The sequence below is a fragment of the Lissotriton helveticus genome, chromosome 1_1, assembly GCF_964261635.1.
Source record: "Lissotriton helveticus chromosome 1_1, aLisHel1.1, whole genome shotgun sequence".
NCBI lineage: Eukaryota > Metazoa > Chordata > Amphibia > Caudata > Salamandridae > Lissotriton > Lissotriton helveticus.
This window is the reverse complement of record NC_136057.1, coordinates 1,800,775,189-1,800,802,532: the sequence shown is the minus strand read 5'-3', so window position 1 is coordinate 1,800,802,532 and position 27,344 is coordinate 1,800,775,189. Positions and strand designations below refer to the sequence as shown.

At 40.5% G+C, this 27,344-nt stretch overlaps 2 long non-coding RNA genes across 3 annotated transcripts in view; one reads left to right on the top strand and one right to left on the bottom strand.

Moving 5' to 3' along the window:
• Nucleotides 1-27,344, bottom strand: part of LOC144774780 (uncharacterized) — a 582,824-nt gene that overhangs the window by 87,713 nt on the left and 467,767 nt on the right. The gene's annotated exons all lie outside the window — the stretch shown is intronic.
• LOC144774764 (uncharacterized) overlaps nucleotides 1-27,344 on the top strand; it is a 290,944-nt gene that overhangs the window by 84,752 nt on the left and 178,848 nt on the right. Inside the window, exon 2 of the long non-coding RNA XR_013600522.1 lies at nucleotides 3,318-3,390. This is a non-coding gene — a long non-coding RNA (uncharacterized LOC144774764). The remainder of the gene's footprint in view (nucleotides 1-3,317; nucleotides 3,391-27,344) is intronic.

Below are 27,344 nucleotides of genomic sequence, written 5' to 3'. Positions count from 1 at the left end.
CCCCTCTCCCCTGAATCTCTCCCCTTGCCTGCTTTTCCCCTTACGTATTTGTGCTTATTGTTTATCTTGACCTTACAAGTAACTATGTTGCCATGCTCTAATAACTTTGTAACCTTTGTAATCGATGTAACTTGTAACTATGATCTGATACTCATGTAAAGCGCTCTGATACCTCCGGGTCTAGCCAGCGCTATATAAAACCTTTAAAATAAATAAATAAATAAAATAAATCAAATGGTTGAAGGATGAGATTCAAAAAAGCAATGAACAAAACACTATCAGCAAGTTCATGATTGAAATGAAAACATGATTAAAGAGTTACAAGGAAGACATACAATGCAGGAAGCAGAGGAAACTGCATTGCGACTGCATTGACTATGAAACTGGTAGAATATTACCCTTTCATCAAGAAATATAACCATATCTATAAAAGATATAACTTGAACATCAACCAACATGCCTTCACAGAGCATCCACCGGAAATCAAAAGGGATACATCAAGTGAAGCAGACACAGAGACACCTACTACATCATTAGCCTCTGGGAGTTCTACATCAGGCAGCAAATCAAACGTACGACCAAAGACTTTTTGGGACGAATATCAGCTCCTTTGCCGGGGCCATCAAACAACACGAATGCAAAGAACCAAAGTCAAAGGGGAAGAGGAAGGAACATCGACGCAGGAGGAAGAAACGTGAGAAATAGAATGAAGAGGTACAAACAAGGAGCGCATAGGAAACTCATTGAGCCGCTCAAAAGAAGCTCTGTAATGGATGACATACAGGTAAATCAAACCATTATCAACCTCACGAATAGACCCTTAAATGATTTGGAAAAGATAACTCTATATCTCGGCCTATCCTTCTGTCCTACAGTTCCACTAGACTATGTAAATACACGTATTTACCTTTTTAAATTTTGCCGTAAATTAAAATTACAGAAGTGGCATCAACTCAAGTCAGATAACAAGGAAGTGACCAACAGCACACAAAGATCGGATGCCAGTGAAGAACTTAATATTAGTGACATTGACACGCTGTTAATCATTCAAGATTTGGAGGGTGGAAGGGGGATTAATTATAGCAATATGTGCGGAATTTTGTATGAGCTGGAGATCACTCTCGATAAAGCTGCAACCTCTAGAGTCACACATAAATCTACCTTTCTCCAGACTATGCCACATGATAATATTGATACTTTCCAAGATGTAGTGTCTAGCCAACTGCTGAGATTCGCAAAATGTATGTGGTTCAAAAAATCTGAATCAAAAACATTCAACCTAACTATTGCTCAAAAAAATATAAAAGATTTGGCTGCAGATGATACTATTGTGATTAGACCTGCTGAGAAGGGCGGGAAAGTTGTGATTCTAAGTAAAGCCATGTATGTTACTGAGGCTATGCGCCATTTGAATGACACTAGATTTTACATCAAAAGCACAAAGGAGGAATACTCCAATATTTACACTGGCATTTGGAGATTGCTTACAGATGGGAGGGACCAGGGATTGTTAGTTTGGGAGGAGTATTGTTTTCTAAAGCTTGACTTCCCCAAACTGCTGGACCTATATCTTCTCCCTAAAGTCCACAAAGAAGCATTGAATACCCCATGGAGACCTATAGCTCATCCAGGGATAGTGCACTGTCTCCAGATATGATGATCACTTCCTTATTGATAAAGTATCAACTTTACCCTCACACGTTAGGGACACCAAGGGCTTCCTCACCAAATTCAAGGACATCCAATGGCAACCAGATTTTTTTACTGGTTAACATGGGCGTCAATTCTTTATATACGATCATTGATCATGAGGAAGGGATACAGGCTTTTCAGAAATATCTTAATTAATGTCCTATACGCTTTTTTAGAACACACGAAAATACTTGTTAATATGATACATTACTGCCTGACCAACAACTACTTCCTATTCAATAGCGACATTTATGGACACTTGGCACTGCCATGGGGACTTGTTTTGCCCCGAATTTTGCTGATATTTTTCTGGGGACATGGGAGGATGACATCATGAATGACCCCAATCTCAGGAAGGATTTTGACCAAGTCATAATATGGCTACGGTTCATTGATGACTTGTTCATGATTTGGAGAGGAACTGAATCAGAGGTCACTGAGAAAGAACAAAAATCTTGCATTAACCAGTAACATCAGCAACAGTTCAGTGGAATTTCTAGATATCAAAGTAGAGATAACGGAAAATCAAATACATACCAAACTCTACGAAAAATCCACTGCTGGAAATAGACTGTTACACGCCATGAGCAGCCACCCAGAAAATTTTAAATGGAGTACCCCCTATTGGGAACTCCTCAGAGCTAAACGTAACTGTAGCTCTGATGAGTCTTTTCTGGCAGAAGAACCTGCTGGGCAGATTTACAGAAAGAGGCTATCCCGGCTGGGTTCTACAAAAAGCTGTTGAGAAGGTGAAGCAGATAGATAGAAACATAACACTGCAGGTTTCTGTTCAAGCTTCAGATGAGGATAACTGGTACGACCAGGGTCATCCTGACATATAACAATGATTCTAAAAAAGTTCAAAAGATCCTTGCTAAAAACTGGAAAATACTCACTAAAGATCTTATAATAGGCAAATCTATGTCCATCAGGCCTAGAATAACCTATCGTAGGGGACGGAATCTAAGGGATGCACTCATGCACTATGACATCACCACCAAAACGCAATCCAACAATATGAATCTAAAAGGTTTCTACCCATGCAGTCACTGTAAGCTTGTAAAAATAGTGCTATGGTGAAAGAGTATGACAATCCTTGCAAAGGAACTACGGTGCCTATCAACCAATTAATCACGGGCAGTACCTCTTTTGTTGTCTCTGTGCTTGTGTGTCTATGCAACTTACGCTATGTGGGCAGCACCAAGCACATGGCAAAAAAGAGGATCATGGACTATATGAGGGCCATTGCCAATAAAGATCAGCACTACCTAATTGGATGTCATTTTGAAACACACCACTTTTGTGACAACTCAAAACTAAAATATTTTGCCATCGAACAAGTAAATTTGAATATCCATGGTGGTAACAGGTTACTCCAGTTACGTAAACGAGAATCTAAGCATATTATTGACTTAGGGACTCGTAATTCTGGAGGGCATAATAATGATGAAGAGATGACAGTACATATACCAAATGATTGTACCCTTTATTTCTAATCATCATTGAGTTATTAAGTGATTCTGTATACAATTGTGTAATTATACCTTGAAATTGTAACAAGTCATGATATGTTGATATACCCTTGGATGCTCTTTAACTGTCTTATCTCTTCTTTCTCTATTCAGGAGGAAAGGAAGAGACCCAGATAACTATGGTGTTTGTCTTTGGGATCCCTACCCTTTTCCTTCAACTTGGCTGGTAGGCCAATCCCAGATAAGAATATTTTCTTTTCTTTCTTTTCTTAATTTTGGTTTCTGTTGTGCACTAATTAGTTCGCAATGTAGGTACATTATATGCATCTCTGAATAGGATTTTGTTTCTACTTATGGGCAGTGGCCATCAACGTTTCTAACAGGTCATTGTTTGGTGGACTATAACAGGCACTATGCCATGAATAATTGAATTTACTTGATTCTAACTGTATTCTCTCGTTTCTGGCTTTGTTAAGTCTGTACTCCTTTGTAACTACAAAATTGCTACTGGAGTGTTTCAATATTTCATGGCACTTTGTCTGCAATAGCGTTACACATTGCATCAACATGTGACAGCAATTTTAGCGATATCAACTGTGCTTAACGACACTTGGTCTACAATAATGCCACTCTCTGTACTACTATGGGATCACACAGATCACTACAGCACAGGCTCTTAATATTGCACTATGCGATGTAATTTGTATCATATTGCATTTGCATAAATGTGATGTAAATTGTTTTCAAACTACTTCTGCATCCAAACAATATTCATGTAAACTTTTACCACTTTAAGATGGCCGCCATACTCAGTTGTTGGTAGGACCTACGGCAGTAGTCCTACTTTCATTCCTATGTAACACTTAAATAACAAAGTGTTTACCTGCATGAATTTGTTGTGATCAAGACAGCTGGACAGCCGAAACGCGTCACGTATAGATTAATGACGGAATAAATTTATTTGGTGTAGACCTTGCCTGGTTATTTCCTGAGAGCGCGCTTACTTGTGGTGATTTGGAGAAATACATATGTATACAAAACCAGTGAAATTCGGCCATTATTGTTAGTGCAGCTAACTATAACTCGCAATGCACTGCTGATGACATCAAATAGTATCATTCATGACATGGCCAGTGACATCACTGATGACATCACTGAAGACATCATATATGTGAAAATCAGATGCACCTCCTCAAAACCTAATATAACCTTTTATACACCCACTCTAAAATACAAACTACCTTTTTCGTAACCATAAACACACTAATACCAGTTACTACATACCCACTCACTGATTCCTAGGTCCACACACATCTACGTATTCACCTATAAATTCACTCATACATGCAGTCACTCATCAATACACCACTATCATAGGCACTTATACACCTATAGAAACACTCACACACCACCACTCATCCATAGAGGTTCTATTACACCTAGTCAGTCATGCAAAGAATCAATCACACTCCCATTTAATCACCTATACATTTATACACACACCACCTCACTTATTCATACATATACTAACACATACTTATTCTCTTATACAATCACTGATACAAGCTCACACTCATCCATATAGCCACTCTCACAATCACTCACTCTCACATATAGTCATTTATATACTCCAACACTCATATATACTGACTTTCACATATGTCGATACACACACATGTACGACTGAGACATCTATTCACTCACCAACACAGCCATACACACTCCTCACAGACCAACTCTTGAACCAATAAACCCAGTTAATCACCCACTCACACATCCCTGCAGGCAGTCATCCACCTCCCACCCACCCACACAGACACTCAGGCACCCATACAGATACTCAGACAACTAATCCATAACCCATATAGACACTCATGTAGCTACTCACGAACCCATGGAGCCGCTTACATACCAACTGACAAACTGATACAGACATTTACACAGTTTAGTCACTGACCCATGCATTCACTAAGATATTTTTAATCACTCACTTATACAGACAGTCACACACCCATTAACTGATACACTCAGACACTTATAAACCCACTCATTCTTCAATACACCTTGGCATATATATATAACACATATTTAAACTTTACCGAAACACACAGTCACTGGCTGATGTCATCAGTGATGTCATCAATGATGTCATCAATGATGTTATCAGTGTTGTCACTAACCATGTCATGAATGATGTAATATGTGACGTCATCAGCAGTGCATTGCAGGGAACCGAGTTATAGTTAGCTGAACTAACTATAATGGCCGAATTTCACTGGTTTTGTACGAGTGAAATTTCCAACCAACTATAACGTCCCTGAAACCTATGTTTTTTTCAGTGAATTTCAAACGTTTTTTAAATGCTAATTTCTAACTATAACATCCTTGCAACCTGTGGTCTTTTTCAGTGAATATATGTATTTATATATCTATATATATTGCATGGTTATTGAAATCACAGAATTTTGCTTGTTGAATAATTACTTTGCATTTCATCAAGAAGTACACCAGCAACTGAAGGGTGTGGCTATAGGGGCATGCTTCTTCCCCAGCTATTCATGTTTACATGTTGGCTGGTGGGAGAGGTGTCCTTATGACCAAGCACAGAGAATGGCACAAGCATGTAATGTACTATCGACACTACATAGATGATATCTGTTGATTTGGGATGGAACTATAGAGGCAGCTATTGAATTATTCACAGCAATTAATTCCAACAAATTAAATCTTATATTCACTGCTACTATAGACAATGTAAGTGTAGAATTTCTCAATGTCTTAGTTTACATCAGTGAGGAGAAAATCCATACTAAGCTCCATCCTAAGTCCACTGCAGGAAATCCGATTTTACATGATGACAGCTTGCACCCACACCATCTCATTAAAAGCATACCCTATGGCGAATTTGCGCATATTCGCCAAATATGTTGTCTTGATACTGTTTCTAAAGACTGTCAGCATGAACCATTTTGTCGGTTTTTGGACCGAGAGTACAAGAAGTCTCACTGGATCCAAGCACTGACAAAAGCGAATACTTACTAAGAGAGGATTTACTGACACCCAAACATAAAGAAGCCATAGGTTCAGTTTCCACAAGTGATAATACTAACAATGATAAGAACACAATTAATTAATTAATTAATTAATTAATTGTGGGTTTCTAAAGCACTAGAATCGACTCCCGAAGGAGTATCTCTGCGCTGTAGACCGCTGGGGAACCCGTCCTGGCTTTCCCTGTGAGATGGTCCCTACTGGGTATCTCCAAGGTGAAACCAGGCATCCCCGGCATATGTGGGGGGCCGTTGTGGAGATGAGGCAAGCTAATTATCGAGTCTGCTGACCCTGGTCCACGACCCTGCCGCGTCGGGGATAGAACCCTGGTCCCAGGCAGTCCTCTGCTTCCGGGTCTGCCGCCTCTAACCAGTGAGCCACACCACTCAACTGATTACCACTTTCAGTCAACAAGAGCATAAAATACGTAAGATTATCTAATCACAATGGCCTATTACACTTACGGATATCACTTTAGGCTACATCTTACCTACTCTACCATCTATTACCTTCAGAAGGACTCCCTCTATGAGGGATGCCTTAGTCAAATCTATGCCTGAAGTCGTACCCAAAGGCATTAGGCTTACTAAAATGGGCTTTTACAAGTGTAACTCATGTTGTGCCTGCACCTTTGCAACAAATACAACCCACTATGTAACTGCTTTCAGTGATAAAAGAATTGAAATCAGGGAACATCTTACCAGTTGCACTGAATTTGCTATATACAAACTAAGGTGTACGTTTGGCCTCGAAAATATAGGAAGGACAAAGCTTCCAGTACATAAACGGATCCTTCATTATGTGAGGGCCATTGTCAACTCCTACCCCAACTATGCTGTTGCCAGGCATTTTAAGTTGGTCCATCAAAATAAACTGAAAGATTCGGAATGCACTGTGTTAGGCGCTGTTCCCATCCCAAGACGGGGAAGGAACCGAGAACAAATTCTGCGCCAATGTGAAACTCATTGTATCCTGGCCCTCAACACAAAAATGCCCAATGCTTAATCATGAGTGAAGATATGCACAACTTCCTTTAGGTAGGCAGTATGTTTGTTCAGTCCCTGTTTTCTCCAACTATGAGTATAGTCATATGTCTTGAATCTCTTTATTATTCCATCGTTGTTTGTGGCCTATATATATTTTTAGTGGTTTTCTCTTCTATGCTTATATGTAGATTGAATCTTTTTTTCTGTGAACTTATTTATGTCTTTGGCACTTGCACTTTAGAATTATTTAGGCCTAAATAATCTTGTCAAGCTGCTACTGAAACTGTGAGTAACAGAGCACTATGTTTTGCACAGTTATTGTCACTTTTTACTTTATCAATGCAAGTTCTTTTTTTACAGACTAGCATATGTATATGTACATAGGCATACATCTTGGCTTTGACTTTGAGAGTGTTGGACCTTTTCTGGCAGTGTCCATCATAGAATGTGCTTTTGCACTGGATTCCAGGTATATTCTTACGCCTCATCGTCATAATATTATTCTTAACAATGATGGCTAAAGTAACTAGATTGGAGACATGTGCCATTTGGGGCTGTTTAGAATAACACATAGACTGAGTACATATTAGTAGCATGTGTATATTTATATTATGATCAGTGGCATTGTTACGTTAGTATTTACTACATATGAGAATTTAGACAATTCATGCACTAGCACTTTGCGTCCCAAATATTGGACTTTGTCTATTTTCAATATTTTTCCAATATTGTTGGCATGTGTCATTTGGATTGTAGTTTACTCATATGCACTTCGTTGCCCTAAATCATTCGTTTTTATCAAATGTGACTTTGCATATTTGCACATACTAGGTGGTTACTACAATTTAATATTATTACAATCGACAATTATGTAGTTTTGCCAGCTCAGAAATAAGCTGGCAAACTTTCTTTGTGACTTTAGCATCTCTCTACTACACTTTAACAAGTCTATTAGCCAATGTTTAAGATTCTGCCTGGTTGCACATGTAGTAAGATGTAAATCCTTTATGCATTAGCATTAGATATAGCATGGTGCTTTCCCCCATTTTTTCGTTTATTAGACACAATACGCATTTGCACTTTATAGGTGTGGTTTACATCATATCTATGCCAATGTATCCATCATGGCAATTTTGCACTCCAATATTTATTGGACATTTTGCTTATTTGCACATTAATAGTACTGTCTAAAGGGGAGTATATAGTATATTTGCACATTTATTGTGCAGTAAATATTACATTTTATCCATGTCTAATGAAGTTTTAAGTATATTAATCTTACCTTCCTTTTACTGATATATATATACATACATACACAAGCTCCATCTTACCCACTCCTAAGTTCCAAGGAAGAGCACTCACGGGGGTGAGTGATATCCAGAGTCTGTTTATTCCGAGCAAAAATGAGGCTTTTTGGCTGGTGCCTTTGTCGATGTTTTTAGTTTTCGCACGCCAAACAAAACATGTGTTTTATACATTCAAAAGCATTAACACGTGGAATATTCAAGAACAAAGATGATGGATTCATTTTTTAAATTACTTATGGTCGCCATATTGGAACGGTATATGACTTGAAATTCCATGCAGATTACAAAGCATTATATACATTGCAACGTTCAACAGATTGTCAAATTTGTAATGGTGGCCACCAGAATGAAGCACACACCACAGGGGAAAGGTTTGAGGTGTTTATTATTTATACCAAGAAAGCGCCGGGAACCTGTCCGTATCGCTTGGGTCTGAGCGCTGGAATGCGCTCCCAAAATGGTACCGCGAAGACTAGAGCGCGACACTACATATCTCCCTTCTTTATATAACACACAAAAAACAGAACATAACGAGTCTCTCTAGGTTCCGGTTATTTCACCTCGCCCAGTTCATAGTCTCTGTATTTGGCAGGCCTCACTATTGTTCTCCCAGCCCGCGTGCGTCTTACTGGAGTGGAGGCAAAACTCTCTCTGAGTTGCTCTCTGCCTGGATCACCAATCCGCTTCCGGTTCCCTTGGGACTCTCTCTCTCGGAAGTCTCCCTTACCTCCTCCTGATGTCCCACTGCTATGGGATTGTCCCCTTCATCGTGCTCAGCTCCTCTTCCTTCTATGTCTCAGTCTTCTTCTCCTCTGCGCAGTAACGCGCTGTCTGTAGATGAGCTTTGGCTCTGTTGTGTCCTTAATCTTTCTTCACAGGTCCATTGCATTATCTTGTTTCATTTGGACATGCGATCCTGTGACCAGACATTTCCATCACTAAGCAAGGCTGCTCTGTCTTATACCTCCTTTACTTGCATGGACAGGCTGTATTTGCGTTCCCCTTTTCTTCTCAACTAGGCAAGTTTGACTCTAACCCACTCTCCTGTTTCTAGTGGTGTCCTTCACATTGTGTCTCTTTTGTAGTGCTCAGTGTCTATTCTTTGTGCTCTCTCCAAGTTGTGCTGAACCACTGCTGGTGAACATTTGCTCTTTACCGTCTTTTCCTTCCATGCCAGATTGTCTTTGGTGAAAGGATCACGTCCTCTTAGGATCTGGAATGGACCGTACCCTGTGCCAGTGGGTGTAATGCGGTAGGCCCACAGCATACTCTGCACTTCCTTTTCCCAATCCTTGCCCATTGCTATGGCGGCTTGTACGGAACCCAATATGTCACAATTAAACCTTTCGGCTAGACCATTCCCTGCTGGGTGGTATATGGATGTGTTATTTATCTTGATTCCGTTTCGTTCCGTTTCGTTCCATGAATTTGTACCACTTTTTTAGGTGAATTGGGGTCCATTGTCACTCAGAATGGAGCGGGGTATTCCTTCTCTGAGGAAAGTGGCCGTAAGAAATATGAGGACTGTCTCAGTGTCCATCTTCTCCTGTATATCTATTTCTGGCCACTTTGAATACATATCGATGAGAACACACACATATTTCGGGGTTCACTGTGCATCTAGTACTGGCCCAAGAATATCAATAGACAACTCCTCCCAAGGGTTTGCAGGGTTGTCAAATTTCCCCAGTGCTGACCGTAGTAGGGTTTGAGACTCGTCCGCTCTCTGGCACTGGTCGCATTCCCTTACATGCCTTTCAATTTGGATATCCATGGCCGGCCACAAGTACACCTGTTTGGTTCTCATTTTCATTTTCATGATCCCCAGGTGTCCTTCGTGCAATACAGCTAACAGGTGCAGTACCAATGATGTTGGGGGAATGACTTTATCCCCTCTAAACAGGAATGTCCCCTGGTCTCCAATGGACAACTCCTCATGCACCTCGAAGAATTTATGGAGTTCTGTTCTGAGATGTTTTTTTTCAGGCCATCCTTGTAGCAGGAAGTCCTTAACATCTTTGATGTCTGGATAATTTTCATAGGCTTGTTCACATTCTTGACTGCTTATCACTTTCTCCGGGTCTTCTGCAAAGGCTACATGGACTTCGTCTTCATATGCGCTGGTCGGCACTTCCTCTAATCGCTGAGGCTCGGCTGAGATAATCAGCTACCTTTTCCTGGTTCCTGGAATGTACTCTACGTCATATCTATAGTCTAACAGCTTCAAAGTCATCTTGGTGATGCGGGGTGTAGCGCTAGCGTGACCGCAGGACGTGAGTACTTTGACCAGGGGCTTGTGGTCTGTTTTGAGCTGGAACCTCGTACCCCATAAGAATTGGCAGAATTTCAACATGTCCCACACAATAGCCAGCATTTATTTTTCTATCACGCTGAATTTCTGTTCTGTTGGAGTTAGGGATCTGGACGCAATCTGATCGTCGCCATCTCTCCATTCTTCCTTTTGTGCATAAGGACTGATCCTAGTCCTTTTTCGCTTGTATCTGTGGTCAATACGGACTGTCCCTGTGGATCATATCCTTGAAGGGGCACGGCTTGGCTGATGCCTTCCTTGATTTTCTGAAAGTCTCCTGTGCCTCAACTGTCCATGTAAACGTTGTTTTGTCTCGTATGAGCTGCTGCAGATGGTGCGTCTTGGTGGGAAAATGCTGCACAAACTTACTGTAGTACTCGGCCATCCCTAAGAATGACCTCACTTCCTCTTTGTTCTTTGGTGCTGGTGCGTCACATATCGCTTTGACGTTAGCTTGTTTGGGTGTAATGCCCTGCTCACTGATCTCATGCCCTAGATAGGTGACTGACGTCATGCTGAACCAGCACTTTTCCCATTCGGCCGTCAGGCCATTTCCTTCCAGGACTTGCAACACCTTTGCCAACTTTTCGTCGTGGTCGGTTTGATCCTTGCCCATCACCAAGATATCATCTTGGAAGTACTATACTCCTTCTATGTCTCTAAACACTTTATGCATACGTTTTTGGAACACTGCTGCTGCTGATGCCAGGCCGAAGGGCATCCTGCGGAAATGGTAGCATCCGAAGGGTATTATGAAGGATGTCAGTTTCTGGCTCGTGTGATGCAGGGATATCTGGTGATAGGCTGAAGTGAGATCAATGGTGGAAAACCATGTTATCCCTTTTGTTTTTGCCAGCATTTCTTCTATCCGTGGCAACAGAAATTTCTCCTCAATGATTCACTTGTTCAGTTCGCGTACGTCCACGCATAAACGGACCTTGCCATTGGGTTTCATCGCCGCCACCAACGGAGCAGCCATTCAGAGCAGTTTATCGGTTCGATGATCCCGTTGTCTTCCAGTCTTTGCAACTTCTGTTGTACTGCTTCCCTGACCGCTATGGGTATATTCCTTACTTTGTGGGAAACCGGCGTGGAGTTCTCCTTGAGATCTATTCTGTGCATGAATTTTGCTAATTTACCCACTTTCCCTCCGAACACTGTGGGGAAATTGCTTTTCATCTTTTTGAAGTTCAGTTGATGCTCCGTGCTCGTCATCAGGACTTGCGTGTCCCCTCCTGGGTTCAATTGTATGCCCAAGTCGCATTGGTATTCCACCCAATGACAGACGGACCCTTCTCTGCTACATATAGCTTGCACTCTGCACTGCGATCTTTGAACTCGAACTTCAGGGATCTATAACCTACCATTGGGATGGGTTCTCCTGTAAACGTTACAGGACGTATGTCTGGAGGTTCGAGGTGCGATCCCAGGCTAGGTTGGAAGCTTTCGTTCCACACTGTCCATTATACGATGGTGTACGGGGAACCAAAATCTGCTACCATCCTGATCGGTATACCCCCTATTACCATGTCGCATTGTGGTTTCCTGGAGCGTCTGCAGTCAATGCCTAGCACTTGTTCTTCAACGTACAGTACATTGTCTTCTTCTTCCACTCCTCCTTCCTCTCCCATTCCCAGGTTTTTTGTCACGTATTTCACTCTTGGTCTCTTCAACTTGCGACGACACACCTTTTCAAAGTGTCCTACCATTCTACAAAACATGCATTTCGCTCGAAATGCAGGGCAACATTTGTCCTACGCCGCATGTGACGGGCTTCCACATCTGTAGCACATGTTTGTGCCTTTGTTCGGTTTCTTTGGCTGTGTGGAACAAGTGGTCCATTTGTTTTGCGTCTTCCCTTCTGCTGTCGTCCTTTTGCATCTCATTGGTCGTTCCGCTTCGTCGACTTTGTTGACCAAGTGCCTCGTGGCGGTCTCTCTCTTCGCTGCATCTGCGCATGTTTTGGAAAGTTCCGCCTTTTTCACCATGGCTATGACTTCCTTCAGGGTAGCGTCTCTGTTCACCCATAGTTTTTCTTGGATCGCCGTGTTAGCGTGTGCATGACTGTTTGGTCTTTGATAAACTCATCATGCAGAGCGCCAAATTTGCATGTGATTGCTAGTTTCCTTAATGCTGCGACATAGTCATCTATCGATTCTCCCGTCGCTTGGTTCTTCTGTTGGAAGTTGTATCTATCTATGGACATGCACACCGCTGGTCTATAATGGTTGTTGAGGTCTTCTATCGTGTGCCGAAACCAGTCGTCGTCCGCGGCCTGTCGTGGATTGGGGACTAGATTCTGGAAGACTCTGATTCCTTCTGGACCTAAGATGTGCAATAATATTCTCATCCTCCTCTTGCTGGGAAATTCTTCTCCACCTTCATCCTCTAGGGCTTCAAAGTTGTTCATGAAATATTCTCCCCAATCCTCCCACTTCATCAAGGGCTCACCCGGGTAGTAATGGGATTGGAATTGTGAGTGAAGACGCCTGCGCACACATTTCGGCGCGTCTTTCAAGCGCTGTCTCTTCTCCCCTGGGGCTGCCTGGCGCGCTTGCATTTCTGCTGTGCATTTGGTTCTATTGGGGCTCCAAGGCACCCTCCTCCCCATGCTGCACTTGTTCTGCCAGGGCCTTGGATGTTCAGCAGGCGCTTTAGTGAGTGACGACGCTCTTGGTGGGGCATGATTCCTCTCTACTTCACTCTTTCCTTCCTATGGTGGTTGGTCCCTCTATGTGAGTTGCCTCCTTCTTCAGCGCGCTCATGTGGTGCTTGGTCGTGCCTGTTCCTCCCCCGTGGGGTGCTAGGTCTGCTCTGCTTGGGATGGGGCTGCCCTCCTGCCTCTGTGTTCTGTGAGGTTTCCTGCCCCCTTTTCCTTTCATGCACTTGCTTTAGGTGCTTGCCTATGGTGGTGTTTTTGTCCACTGCCACGCTCTCTTGTTGCCTGCACTCTTCCCCCGGTCACAGCTCCTTGTGTCTTCCCTGTTTCCTTTACTTTGGTGGGTCCTGGTGTCTCCTTCTCTTATATATATTTTTAAATTTTTTATTTTGTTGTGAAATCCCGACCTCGTCGCCACTGTAATGGTGGAGGGGGGCCACCAGAATGAAGCACACACGACAGGGGAATGGTTTGAGGTGTTGATTAATTATACCAAGAGAGTGCCGGGAACCTGTCCGGATCGCTCGGGTCTGGGCGCTGGAATGCGCTCCCAAAATGGCGGACGCGCTCTACGTCATCACGTGGTACCCGCGAAGACTAGAGCGCGACACTACAAAATACTTTAAAAAGAGAGTATTTTTCCATGTATCAGCTGCACTATCTTGTCCTTGTTTCTAAGATAGCACTACCTTATTGTACTAGTATTTAAAAATCTGGCTGCATATAGGCTTTGTACCAAGGTCTGCATCTTGAAAGACGGCTATGGAGATCCAATGTTTCTATTTAAATTCATAAGATTTTAAAGACTTACAACACAGGGTAACTCTGAATATACCATACTTTAATAAGAGGTAAACATTTAGAGGGAGGGAGAAAGAAATATGAATTTTGTACATTGATATAATGAATTGTATATACCTAATTTTTACGTGAGCAGGATTAATTGATGAAGAATTATTTGCATACACGCAATATAAATTAATATAAGGCCGATACATGGCAGAATACGTTTTAAATGAGATTTGGAAAACATGTCTTGATCATGGTTTTTCTAATGAACTTAAATTGAAACATTGGACCTCCATAGCCGTCTTTCAAGATGCAGACCTTGGTAAAAGGCTGATATGCGGCTAGATATTTAAATACTAGTACAATAAGGTAGTGCCAACCTAGAAAGCAAGGACGAGATAGTGGAACCGATACACAGCAAAACACTCTCTTTTTTATGAATGTGTTGAAAGTTGCAATGTATATAATGCTTTGTAATCTGCATAGAATGTCAAGTCATATACCGTTCCAATATGGTGACCATAAGTAATTTAAAAAATGAGTCCATCCTCTATGTTCTTGAATATACCACATGTTAATGCTTTTGAATGTATATGTAATGTGTAATGTTTTGTTTGGCATGCGAAAATTAAAAATATCGACAAAGGCACCCACTGAAACGCATCTGTTTTGCTCTGAATAAATAGACTCTGATATCACCCCCATGAGTGCTCTTCCTTGGAACATAGGAGTGGGGAAGAGGGAGCTTGCATATTTCCGCAGCACACAGCCGCGATCAAAGCACGTTGCCTGTATTGTACGTGTTCTGTCCATAGTGAGGAATCTTGCTGGGGGCAGGGGTCTGGTCCAATGTTTTTGTTATGCTCCAACCTGCAATATAGATGTGTGTGTACATTACCTATTGGCGGTCGCCAGTAGGTATATATAGTTAGGATTTTTTCTCTATGGGATTTTTGAAAATTCTATGTCGAATAACTTTGGCGTTTGAGGACGGAATTGGCTGGGTTTCATCAAGGGGGGGCTGAGAAAAAAGGGGGGTCCCAAAACGTGTTTTTCCCATGCAATTTTCCATAGGGCGGTTGGCCTCACTTTTAGCTCGAACGGCTGAATGGATTTTCACGAAACTTGGCAAAATTGTAGGGACTGGTAGCTCGATGTGCCTTTGCTAGGTCTCAATATATGTGTTCCAGTGGATTTTGAGAAATTAATGTTCAAAAAAATATATATATCTGTAAGCGCGCTCCGGGCAGCGCCCCGGTTCGCGTACATGACGCGTAACGGAACTTCGCGAAGCGAAGCTGATTGGCTCTTCGGTGTCTGTCAACATTCTAAACAGTCCGGAGCGGCCGCCATCTTGTCTCTCGGTAGGATCGAGAGACAAGAGGAGGCCAAAACAAAGGGGGAAATTACCATAAGGGGGCATAGTAGATCCTCCCTGACCCCCTAGGTTTGATGTGGAGGCTTTAAAAGGGCCCCGCGGGGCAAAAAAAATAAAAAATTGTGTGTTTTTTTTGCCTGGGGAGCGCCCGGTACGCGCACCGGGAAGCGGTCTGGGGAGCGTACTATAAGGAAAAAAGAATGATAGACTATGATATTTTGAAATATTGTATGTTTATTGATTGTTCTTTTTGTTGTTTTTTTTTTGTTTTTTTTTATTTAAGTAGCAGTATTTATGATTATTAAATATAAATTTATTTTTGTGATTGTGCACAGTATACTATAAGTCTGACTTTACATTATAATCAATTTGGTACTAGTTTATGAATTACATATAAAAATGATTAAAGACTCAAACAATTTTTTATTTTTTAATATAATTTTATTTTTCTGATTCTTTTTCAAAATTTAATAGAACGTCTAACATTTGACTGTCCGATATGTCTTCTTTTTGACTGAACATAACTTCCCACATTTGACCGTCCTCATATTGAAGTTACAAATCCACAGATTCTACACATTGTAGAAGTTCATGGTCTCGTGATTCATCCATGAATTCCAAGTCAATGGGTTCAATGATTTACTCATTGTTCATGTCTAGGACAATTTCAAAGGAAACGTTCTGTTCTCCTTCCATTTTTGTGCTGAAATTTGCATAAAAAATAAATATATCAGTAGAGATAGGGCACTGTTGGGTTTAAGTTCAGACAGGTACTTTTGAGGCGTGAAGTAGTACTATTAAAAAGTGCCTGTGAAAAAGCCTAAGTAAATTCATAATTATACCACAGAAACCTAAATCAATCCATAATTATAATAAACAAGCCTTTCTCAATGTCTAACTCTTACAGAGGGATAGTATATAACTATCTGAAAATGTTTTCAAATTTATAAAACAACATCTTACCTTTTAAAAACAAGTTTAAGTTGTGAGTGAAAATGATCTTGCAATGTAGTTCAGGAAGTAGTAGTCAAAATGGCTGTGTTTCTCTCTCTTTCTTTATATATATTCAGGTACATCACCAATCAAATGTCAGGTAAAAAAAGTAGAAAATGAAAGTAACATTTTAATTGGTTGTCAATTCCAACACTTCAGATGTGTTTTGTGAAGTAATTTACCTCAGGGTATTTAGAGAGGTCTACAGGCTAAATGGCTAAATGGAATTTCAATCAAATTTGTGAAAATGGTAGGGATTGGTATGTAGTATGAGCTAATTTATATTTGGTGAAAGTGTCTCCAGTGGTTTTTCTGTGAATTACTTTCCCACCTTTTTTGAGCGAGCGCTTCCCGGTGCGCGCCCCGGAACGCGAACCGGCAGCGTTATGGGAGTCCTCCATTTTGTGTTTCGGTAGAATTGAGATACAAGATGGAGGGCAAATAATGTTGAGAATGGGTAGAAGGGGGCACGGTAGACGTATCCTGACCCCCTAGGTTTTCTGAGGGTGGCTGAGGAGGCCCATATGTCCGAAAAAAAACATTTTTTTTCAAATTTTCGCGCGGTTAGCGTCCGGTGCGCGTACCGGGTAGCGCTCCGGAAAGAGTAAATTGTGAAAATTTGTGAAAAAAGTTAGAGTAAAATAATAATTGTGAGTGATCAGATGTAGGGTAGCTCTGAAAAGAGCTTTTGGGTCCTGTGGCTGATGTAGGTACCTACAAGTAGGTACCAATGCACAGTCTTAAATTGAGGATGAAAATTCTGTTCCCCTCATCTGAGAAGTGAACTCCATCTGCTCTGTAGATATCTTGCATGTAGTAACGCAAGTTATTGTTGTAGATGGAGCCCATTCCATGGTCTCTCATGTAAGCGGAAACAGACTTATTTACATGCTTCCTCGATTTCTCAATTTGTGGACAAAATTGGTTGGACCACCTCCATTTCTGTCTTTGGCATATATTTGAATATACCAAGGCAGTTTGAGGAAATAGTGCCATCAATTGCTCAAAGGTGTCCTTTAAAAGCATTTCCAGACCTACCCCAGTCAAAGTGCCCAAGTCATTTCCTCCACAGTGCACAATTAACAGGTCAGGTTTTGGCAAATGCAAAAAGGTTTTCACCAATGGTATCAATTGGTGACATCTTAATCCTCTGTGGCCAATCCAGTTGATTTCCACATTTTGTAAATTGAGGTTGTGTAAATTTCTGTTATCAGCATACCTTTGAGCCCAGTGGATATAACTATGTCCAACAATCCAGACAGAAAACATGGTGAGAGGAGGTTCTGCTGCAGTCAGATGAAGTGTGGTAATGAAATGGCAGTTGAAACAGTAGGAGTATGTAATGAAAAAAACTGTGGAGTTTCTGTAGTAATTAATCAGTAGCAGTGATTGGTGGATTTTGATTGCTGAAAACAGAAAGTTAGGGTGCATGGATGAATTCTTTGAAAGATGTAATTTGAATGGTCAAGAAAAAATCATTTTATGAAAGATTGCACTGGATACGCAGGTGTACTGAGAGTTCAGATTTCAATTGAAACATTGTTGTGTGAACTTGCAAACATGAGAGGTCTTTCAGGAGGTGGTTGCTATGGAAAAAAGGCAGAAAGGGTAGAGGGGGTAAGGGTGTTGATTTGAAAAAAGTGAGGGAAGAGTTTTGATTGGGTGACATGAGAGATATGTGTGATGAATTACAGCATTTCTGTGCCATTGTTGGTTGCAGCCTCTGGAGTGCATACCTTTTGCTCTGCTAAAGAAAAATTGGTGTGTGTCTGAGACTGTTTTGAAACTCAAAAAGTATTTGCTAAGGTGAGAAAAGATTCATTTAATTTAAATAGAGAATAGTATGCTTTAAGGAGAAAATTATGAAGACAGTTGTGTATTTAAAATGTTGCTTTGTGTCAAGTGTTTTACAAATAGATTTTGTTTCTTTGAGTTACATAGCCATGTTACATAGGCATGTTAAAAGTGAAGCAAAAATGGTGCAAGGGCCTTAAAAAAATGCTTTCATGTGTCTTAGGGCATTTTAAGTCACTTCCCCATGAATGTAGGTATATAATTACTTTACATGATGTGTTTAAAAACGTTTTTTGAAATCAATTAGGTTCCTTGATATGTACTGCTAGAGTTTCATAGGTTGCTTGGGGCATATTTACAAGGCCTTTGAGTTCCTTTGATGTTATTTTACCCATTTTAATTTAAGACATTTCCTTGTGGTGCAAGGTCCTTGTAAATACGCCCCCATGTGTGCTTGGCAAATTTTGATTTTGATTCTTTGAGTTACATAGCCATGTTAAAAGTGACGCAAAAATGGTGCAAGGGCCTTAAAAACACGCTTTCATGTGTCTTAGGGCATTTTAAGTCACTTCCCCATGAATGTAGATGTATAATTGCTTTACATGATGTGTTTTAAAACGTTTTTTGAAATCAATTAGGTTTCTTGATATGTACTGCTAGAGTTTCATAGGTTGCTTGGGGCATATTTACAAGGCCTTTGAGTCTCTCTGATGTTATTTTTCCCATTTTAATTTAAGACATTTCCCTGTGGTGCAAGGTCCTTGTAAATACACCCCCATCTGTGCTTGGCAAATTTAGATTTTGATTCTTTGAGTTACATAGCCATGTTAAAAGTGACGCAAAAATGGTGCAAGGGCCTTAAAAAAACACTTTCATGTGTCTTAGGGCATTTTAAGTCACTTCCCCTTGAATGTAGGTATATAATTGATTTACATGATGTGTTTAAAAAGTTTTTTGAAATCAATTAGGTTTCTTGATATGTACTGCTATAGTTTCATAGGTTGCTTGGGGCATATTTACAAGGCCTTTGAGTCCCTTTGATGTTATTTTTCCCATTTTAATTTAAGACATTTCCCCGTGGTGCAAGGTCCTTGTAAATACGCCCCCATGTGTGCTTGGCAAATTTAGATTTTGATTCTTTGAGTTACATAGCCATGTTCCATACAGTGCTCACCTTCTGCGTAGTCTTTGATATGCTAGACTCCATCTGCACAATGAGATATCTAAGCAAAGGAAACACAGGTGATGTGATTGTGAAATGAGCAAAAGAAATTGCACATTTTTCAATTACATCACCTGTGTTTTCTAACATTACGAATCACATTGTGCAGATGAGGTTTAGGCCTGTCCAGGGACACAGAAGAGGTCTGGCCTTTGTTCAAGAGTGCAGTGGACATGACTCACTTCATTGGTAGGCCTGCACATGTATTATCTCCTCTGTACTCTTCAATAAGCCTAAATTTCATCTGCAACCCTGAGTAGGCCTCACCTCAAACAAATCTCTGGATAGGCCTCACCTTATCGTCATCCTGAATCAATCATTTAAAATGTTAGGGGCAGATTTATGATGGCAGTGCACCTCTTTTGCGCCGCTGTTGCGTTACTTTTGTGATGCAGCAGTGATGCAAAAGATGCACCATGTTGCAAGATAGGCCTCACTTCATCTCCAACAAGATACCGTCAGTTTAAACTGTAAACATTTAGGACTGTGTAGGGGGCATGGAGAAGCTGAATCTTCTGTAAATGTCAAAATTTTTGTATACAGTGCTCAGCTTCTGTGTACTCTTTGATATGCTAGACTCCATCTGCACTATGAGATACCTAAGCAACGGAAACACAGGTGATGTGATTGTGAAATGAGGAAAAGAAATTCCACATTTTTCAATTACATCACCTGTGTTTCCTAACTTTACGAATCACATTGTGCAGATGAGGTTTAGGCCTGTCCACGGACACCGAAGAGGTCTGGCCTTTGTTCAAGAGTGAAGTGGACATTACTCACTTCATTGGTAGGCCTGCACATGTATTATCTCCTCTGTACTCTTCAACAAGCCTAAATTTCATCTGCAACCCTGAGTAGGCCTCACCTCAAACAAACCTCTGGATAGGCCTCACCTTATCGTCATCCTGAATCAATCATTTAAAATGTTATGGACAGATTTATGATAGCCGTGTGCCTCTTTTGCGCCACTGTGCGTCACTTTTGTGACGCAGCGGCGGTGCAAAAGATTTGCTATGTTGCGACATATTTACAACTTGATGCATCTAGGCAGATGTGTCATGCTGTAAAGTCCTGTGCCACATGAAACCGATGCAGCAGTGATGCAAAAGATGCACCATGTTGCAAGACAGGCCTCACTTCATCTCCAACAAGATACCGTCAGTTTAAACTGTAAACATTTAGGACTGTGTAGGGGGCATGGAGAAGCTGAATCTTCTGTAAATGTCAAAATTGTTGTATACAGTGCTCAACTTCTGTGTGCTCTTTGATATGCTAGACTCCATCTGCACAATGAGATACCTAAGCAAAGGAAACACAGGTGATGTGATTGTGAAATGAGGAAAAGAAATTCCACATTTTTCAATTACATCACCTGTGTTTCCTAACTTTACAAATCACATTGTGCAGATGAGGTTTAGGCCTGTCCATGGACACAGAAGAGGTCTGGCCTTTGTTCAAGAGTGAAGTGGACATGACTCACTTCATTGGTAGGCCTGCACATGTATTATCTCCTCTCTACTCTTCAACAAGCCTAAATTTCATCTGCAACCCTGAGTAGGCCTCACCTCAAACAAACCTCTGGATAGGCCACACCTTATCGTCATCCTGAATCAATCATTTAAAATGTTAGGGACAGATTTATGATAGCCGTGTGCCTCTTTTGCGCCGCTGTGCATCACTTTTGTGACGCAGCGGCGGTGCAAAAGATTTGCTATGTTGCGACCTATTTACAACTTGATGCATCTAGGCAGATGTGTCATGCTGTAAAGTCCTGTGCCACATGAAACCGATGCAGCAGTGATGCAAAAGATGCACCATGTTGCAAGACAGGCCTCACTTCATCTCCAACAAGATACCGCCAGTTTAAACTGTAAACATTTAGGACTGTGTAGGGGGCATGGAGAAGCTGAATCTTCTGTAAATGTCAAAATTGTTGTATACAGTGCTCAACTTCTGTGTACTCTTTGATATGCTAGACTCCATCTGCACAAGGAGATACCTAAGCAAAGGAAACACAGGTGATGTGATTGTGAAATGAGGAAAAGAAATTCCACATTTTTCAATTACATCACCTGTGTTTCCTAACTTTACGAATCACATTGTGCAGATGAGGTTTAGGCCTGTCCACGGACACAGAATAGGTCTGGCCTTTGTTCAAGAGTGAAGTGGACATGACTCACTTCATTGGTAGGCCTGCACATGTATTATCTCCTCTGTACTCTTCAACAAGCCTAAATTTCATCTGCAACCCTGAGTAGGCCTCACCTCAAACAAACCTCTGGATAGGCCACACCTTATCGTCATCCTGAATCAATCATTTAAAATGTTAGGGACAGATTTATGATAGCCGTGTGCCTCTTTTGCGCCGCTGTGCGTCACTTTTGTGACGCAGTGGTGGTGCAAAAGATTTGCTATGTTGCAACATATTTACAACTTGATGCATCTAGGCAGATGTGTCATGCTGTAAAGTCCTGTGCCACATGAAACCAATGCAGCAGTGATGCAAAAGATGCACCATGTTGCAAGACAGGCCTCAGTTCATCTCCAACAAGATACCATCAGTTTAAAATGTAAACATTTAGGACTGTGTAGGGGGCATGGAGAAGCTGAATCTTCTGTAAATGTCAAAATTGTTGTATACAGTGCTCAACTTCTGTGTACTCTTTGATATGCTAGACTCCATCTGCACTATGAGATACCTAAGCAAAGGAAACACAGGTGATGTGATTGTGAAATGAGGAAAAGAAATTCCACATTTTTCAATTACATCAGCTGTGTTTCCTAAATTTACGAATGACATTGTGCAGATGAGGTTTAGGCCTGTCCACGGACACAGAAGAGGTCTGGCCTTTGTTCAAGAGTGAAGTGGACATGACTCACTTCATTGGTAGGCCTGCACATGTATTATCTCCTCTCTACTCTTCAACAAGCCTAAATTTCATCTGCAACCCTGAGTAGGCCTCACCTCAAACAAACCTCTGGATAGGCCACACCTTATCGTCATCCTGAATCAATCATTTAAAATGTTAGGGACAGATTTATGATAGCCGTGTGCCTCTTTTGCGCCGCTGTGCGTCACTTTTGTGACGCAGCGGTGGTGCAAAAGATTTGCTATGTTGCGACATATTTACAACTTGATGCATCTAGGCAGATGTGTCATCCTGTAAAGTCCTGTGCCACATGAAACCTGCGTCAGATTTCATGTGAGCGTTTTGTTGTAGGGTGGCCAGTCATTTGCATGAAAGCCCTGTAAAACTAACACAGTAAAATTAAGAAGATTTCACTGAGTCACATTTATGGCATTGCTGAATCAAATCCTTACGCCTGTTTGAAACAGCATCGCTGGACATGGTTAAATAATATCTGCAAAATGTTACTCTTGTTAAACAATTTTACAATTATAGTCTCTGAGATTTGTCTCTTACTCTGCAACATCTCATTGTTGTTCTCTTTCTTTAAAGATAACGACAACATCAAGCATGAGTGATAATGAGCAATCTGTTGATCTCGATATTATCATTGAAATTGTGATTGAAACATCAGTGGAAGTAGATCCCTTGGATGATTTAAATCCTGAGGATGATGAAGAACATGATGGGGATGCCGATTTGTCAGAATTGTATGACATAGGGTGGGAAGATGACCTGCTTGAGCCTATGGAACTATAAACATTTATTTTTAAAAGTTACTGGAAATGAAAAGTAAACATGTAAACCGTTTCATTTAAAATTAAACACAACTTCAAAAACAGCTTGTGTGTAGTGTCTTTAATAAAATAGTCAAATATGCTCATAAAATTAGTTCAGATTCACATATAAAACAGCACAGGTCAAATGTAGAAGCATTCCATTTCGTTGCTACTATTTGTGACTACTAAATTTGCCAATGCACTAAAAATTATTGTATGTAAAAATGACAAGTAGTGTGTTACATTTTTGACGACTGTTATTGATTTACTGTTTGGTAATAGTGGTTAATAACATTTTTAATTATATTTTACCACAGATTCAACTGCAGATCATTTCAAAAGTACATAATGCCATCTAAAGAACGAAACCGAAAGGCTACAAAACGTCAAAGACAGCAGCTTTCTAAATGCTTGCAGCAGTCCTCTACAATAAAAACTCGTCAAGTCACCAAGAAAGCTCCGGGTAAGACAACGAAATCATTCCTAAGAAACATTTGTAGAAAAAAAAGTAGTACTACAGAAAATGTTTTAGTCCAGAAAAAGAGAACCAATTTAAACGGAAAGGAAAGGCCAATCAAAAATGTTACTGCTAGAGCAGGAGATAACTCTGTGCATGGTAGTAGAAGGAAAAAACAGTTTAGGGACATTCGTAGACTAATGTTCTGCAACAGGATAATTGGCAATTTGTTAAAAAATATTAAGAAAGGTCAACAGAAAGTGTTTTTTTATAAGAAAAAAAAAAGTTGAGAAAATTATTGATCAGGCATTTGAAATTAAGCGAAATTTATTTATTTTGATAATCAATAGAATTAGGAAGCTAAACAAGGCAATTTATGATTTCAAAAGAAATAGTAGATGGAAGAGAACAGTTAATCGTAGTAATTTTTGTGAAGTTTTTTCAGGAGAATGGATGCATAGTTCAAGTTGTGAGGCATTTTTTAATGAGGAGAGTTATTTCCAGGATAATGATTTGGTGCATGCAGTTGACACCAGTGGTCGAGCTTATGAGGTGAAAGATGGTTGTCCAGTTGAAAAACAAAAACTTGTGACAACAGAGGCAGAAGAGGTGTTAGGTAATGAGGTTTTAGGAAGACGTCCTAAGGGACCAGTGTATATCTGGAAGTGTAGTAGTATTTGCAGTGTGCGACAGGATTCCATCAATTTACTTTGTGATTTTGTACGGACATTTAATAAGAAAACTTTAAAACAGAAAATGAAGTTGTTGCAAGAATTAGATCCTTGCAGAGTGAGAGGAGTGACAGGTTTGCATGGTCATTCACTGGCTTGTCTTTCCAGGAGAGTATGCCAGAGTGTTTTTCATCATTTCAGGATGCTAGCAGTGCATCATAATAAAGTGAGGAAATTAGTTAGAATGTTGTATTATGCTAAGAGTCCAGCAATTATGCTTAAACAATTATGCACTGCTCTTGTGCATGGTTCTGAAGAAGATGTGAAGAATATTTGTGAAGAAATTGAGTTTTGTTACTTTGCAAGTAAAGAGGAGAATGTTGAAATTGACCCAGAAGAAGAAGGTAATGTGGAAGATAGTGTACAGGTTTCCAGTACAGATAATTTTCAGAAAGAAATTGCCACGTTTCAGGTGAAATCAAGTGAGAGGCCTAATTTTACTTGTGTGTGTTGTCGACGCACTTATTATAAGAATCAGACTAAGTTAGTGGATTTATATGCGAAAAGTGAAAATAATAGTGAATGGAAGGATTTTGCAACATACTTGATGGTAGAAAATTGTTTTGATTTGGGATTGGATCAACGTGTGTGTACTTATTGTTGTAACAAATTAAATCAAAACCGGATGCCTGCTAGAGCGGTTCATAATAATCTGGAATTGGTTGAGATTCCTTCTGAATTGAAGGATTTAAATACTTATGAATCTATTTTGATTCAAAGTATCCATCCCTTTCAGGCTATTGTACGAATGGAGCCAAAGACAGGGAAATTGCCTCCATCAGATTTACAGAGAGGATTAAAGGGAAGAGTTGTTTATTTGCCTCTAGATTTGAAGAAAAAAATGAATACAATTGGAGTAGAGAAAGTGGAAGAGGAACCTCTGGTTATCTTAGTTAATGGGGTTCCGACAAAGAGTAAGAAAATCTGGCAAGATTTAGTGGATGTTAGGAAAGTCAAAAAGGCAACATTGTATTTGAAGAAAAACAATAAGTACTACAAGAATGTATATGTTGCAGAAGAGGAAGTAAGTGAAGAAGAGGATAGCGATTTGTGTGCTGGTCAAATTGAGAAAGTAGAAGCCTCTAAAAATGAAGAAATATATGAACATTATAGTGTTCATCCTTTGCATTCCAAGGAAGTCATGGGGAATGCTATTGAGTTGTTTCAAATGAAACAAGCCAAAGGAATTCCCATTAGTGTTTGGGAGGAAAGTTTGGAAGCTCGGTGTTTCCCACAGCTATTTCCAACAGGTCAAGGAGGAAGATATGATGAGCGACCTGATCAAATTCCTGCTTCTGAATACCGGACTTTACGATTGTATGCAGAAGATCCTAGGTTTCGTCAATGCATTCCCTATATGTTTCATCTACTGTTTGAAAGCGATCTGTCTGGACTGTCATATGCAGTGAACCACATCTTGAAAAGTGGTGTACAGATGCAAAATATCTCGGCAAGTGACTTTATGGATAAAGTCAATGTGCAAGACAGTATTTTGGATTCTCACCTGATTAATCTCATGGTGTGTCAGCGTGGTCCTAATGAGTACTGGTACCGTCGTCATGGTGATTTAAAATGTATGCTGAGGAACTTAGGAACTCCCACATGGTTCCTCACTCTCAGTTGTGCCGAGTAAGGCTGCGAAGATTTACTTGAATTTCTACGAGAGGCAAATGGAAACATTGAAAATATCGAATTCAAGACACCCGGAGAACTGTGCTCCTTGGATCCAGTGAATGTATGCAGGTACTTCAATCATAGATTTGAAGCTATGATGTCTTTCATCATGAACAAGAAAAATCCACCTCTTGGAGAGGTGTTGGATTTCTTCTGGAGAAAGGAGTACCAAGCAAGGGGTGCTCCTCATATACATATGCTGCTGTGGATCAAAGATGCACCCAATTTTGGAACAGATCGGGATGACTTAGTGATGAGTTTCATAGAACAGTATTCTACATGTGCTGTTCCAAAGGCAAAGGAAGACAAAAGCCTAAGAGAACAAGTTTTACGCTTCCAAAGCCATCGTTGTGGAAAGTACTGTCGTCGTAAATTCAGAAACAAGGACAAGTTCTACACAAAATGTCGTTTCGCCTTTCCACGACCGGTGATTTCTAAAGGAAGAGTGAACAGTTTGATGTCTTCACTGCGACATAATGTGATGAAGAAATCACCCAAAAATACGTACAATTTGAAAAGGAACGAAGAGTCCAAGTACATCAACGACTACAACCCAGTGATTTTGTCCATGTGGAATGCTAACATGGATATACAGTTTGTGGCTGATAACTGTATGGCTGTGGCTCGGTATGTGACATCTTACATCACCAAAAAAGAAAAGACAGAATTGAAGGATATGTGGGAGGACATTTCCCATGAAAAGAGCCTCAGTAAGAAGTTGTACAGTTTCAGTCTGAAGATGTTGTCGCATCAATAAATCGGAGCTTACGAATGTTCTGACCGGTTGTCTTCAGCAAGTCTCTATGCCAAATCCAGGAGTATCATTTGGGCGACTCTTGGTCTTGCTGCAACGCGTAATCGAGTTCTGAAACCTGTACGGGAAATTGAGTATTTGGCGGAAAAGGAGCCAAACAGTACAGATATTTTGAAGACCAACATGTTGGATACATATTATCCAAATAGAAGCAGTCACCTCGAGAATGTTTGTCTGTATGAGGTTCTACAAAATTACATATTCAAGAGGAACATCAAAGAAGATATTGATAAAGGAGTGTATGCTGTAATTGGAAGTGAGGGATGTCTGGTCAAGCAAAGAAAATGCCACTTGGTAAACCATCGAAAATTGAGTGGCGAATCTCC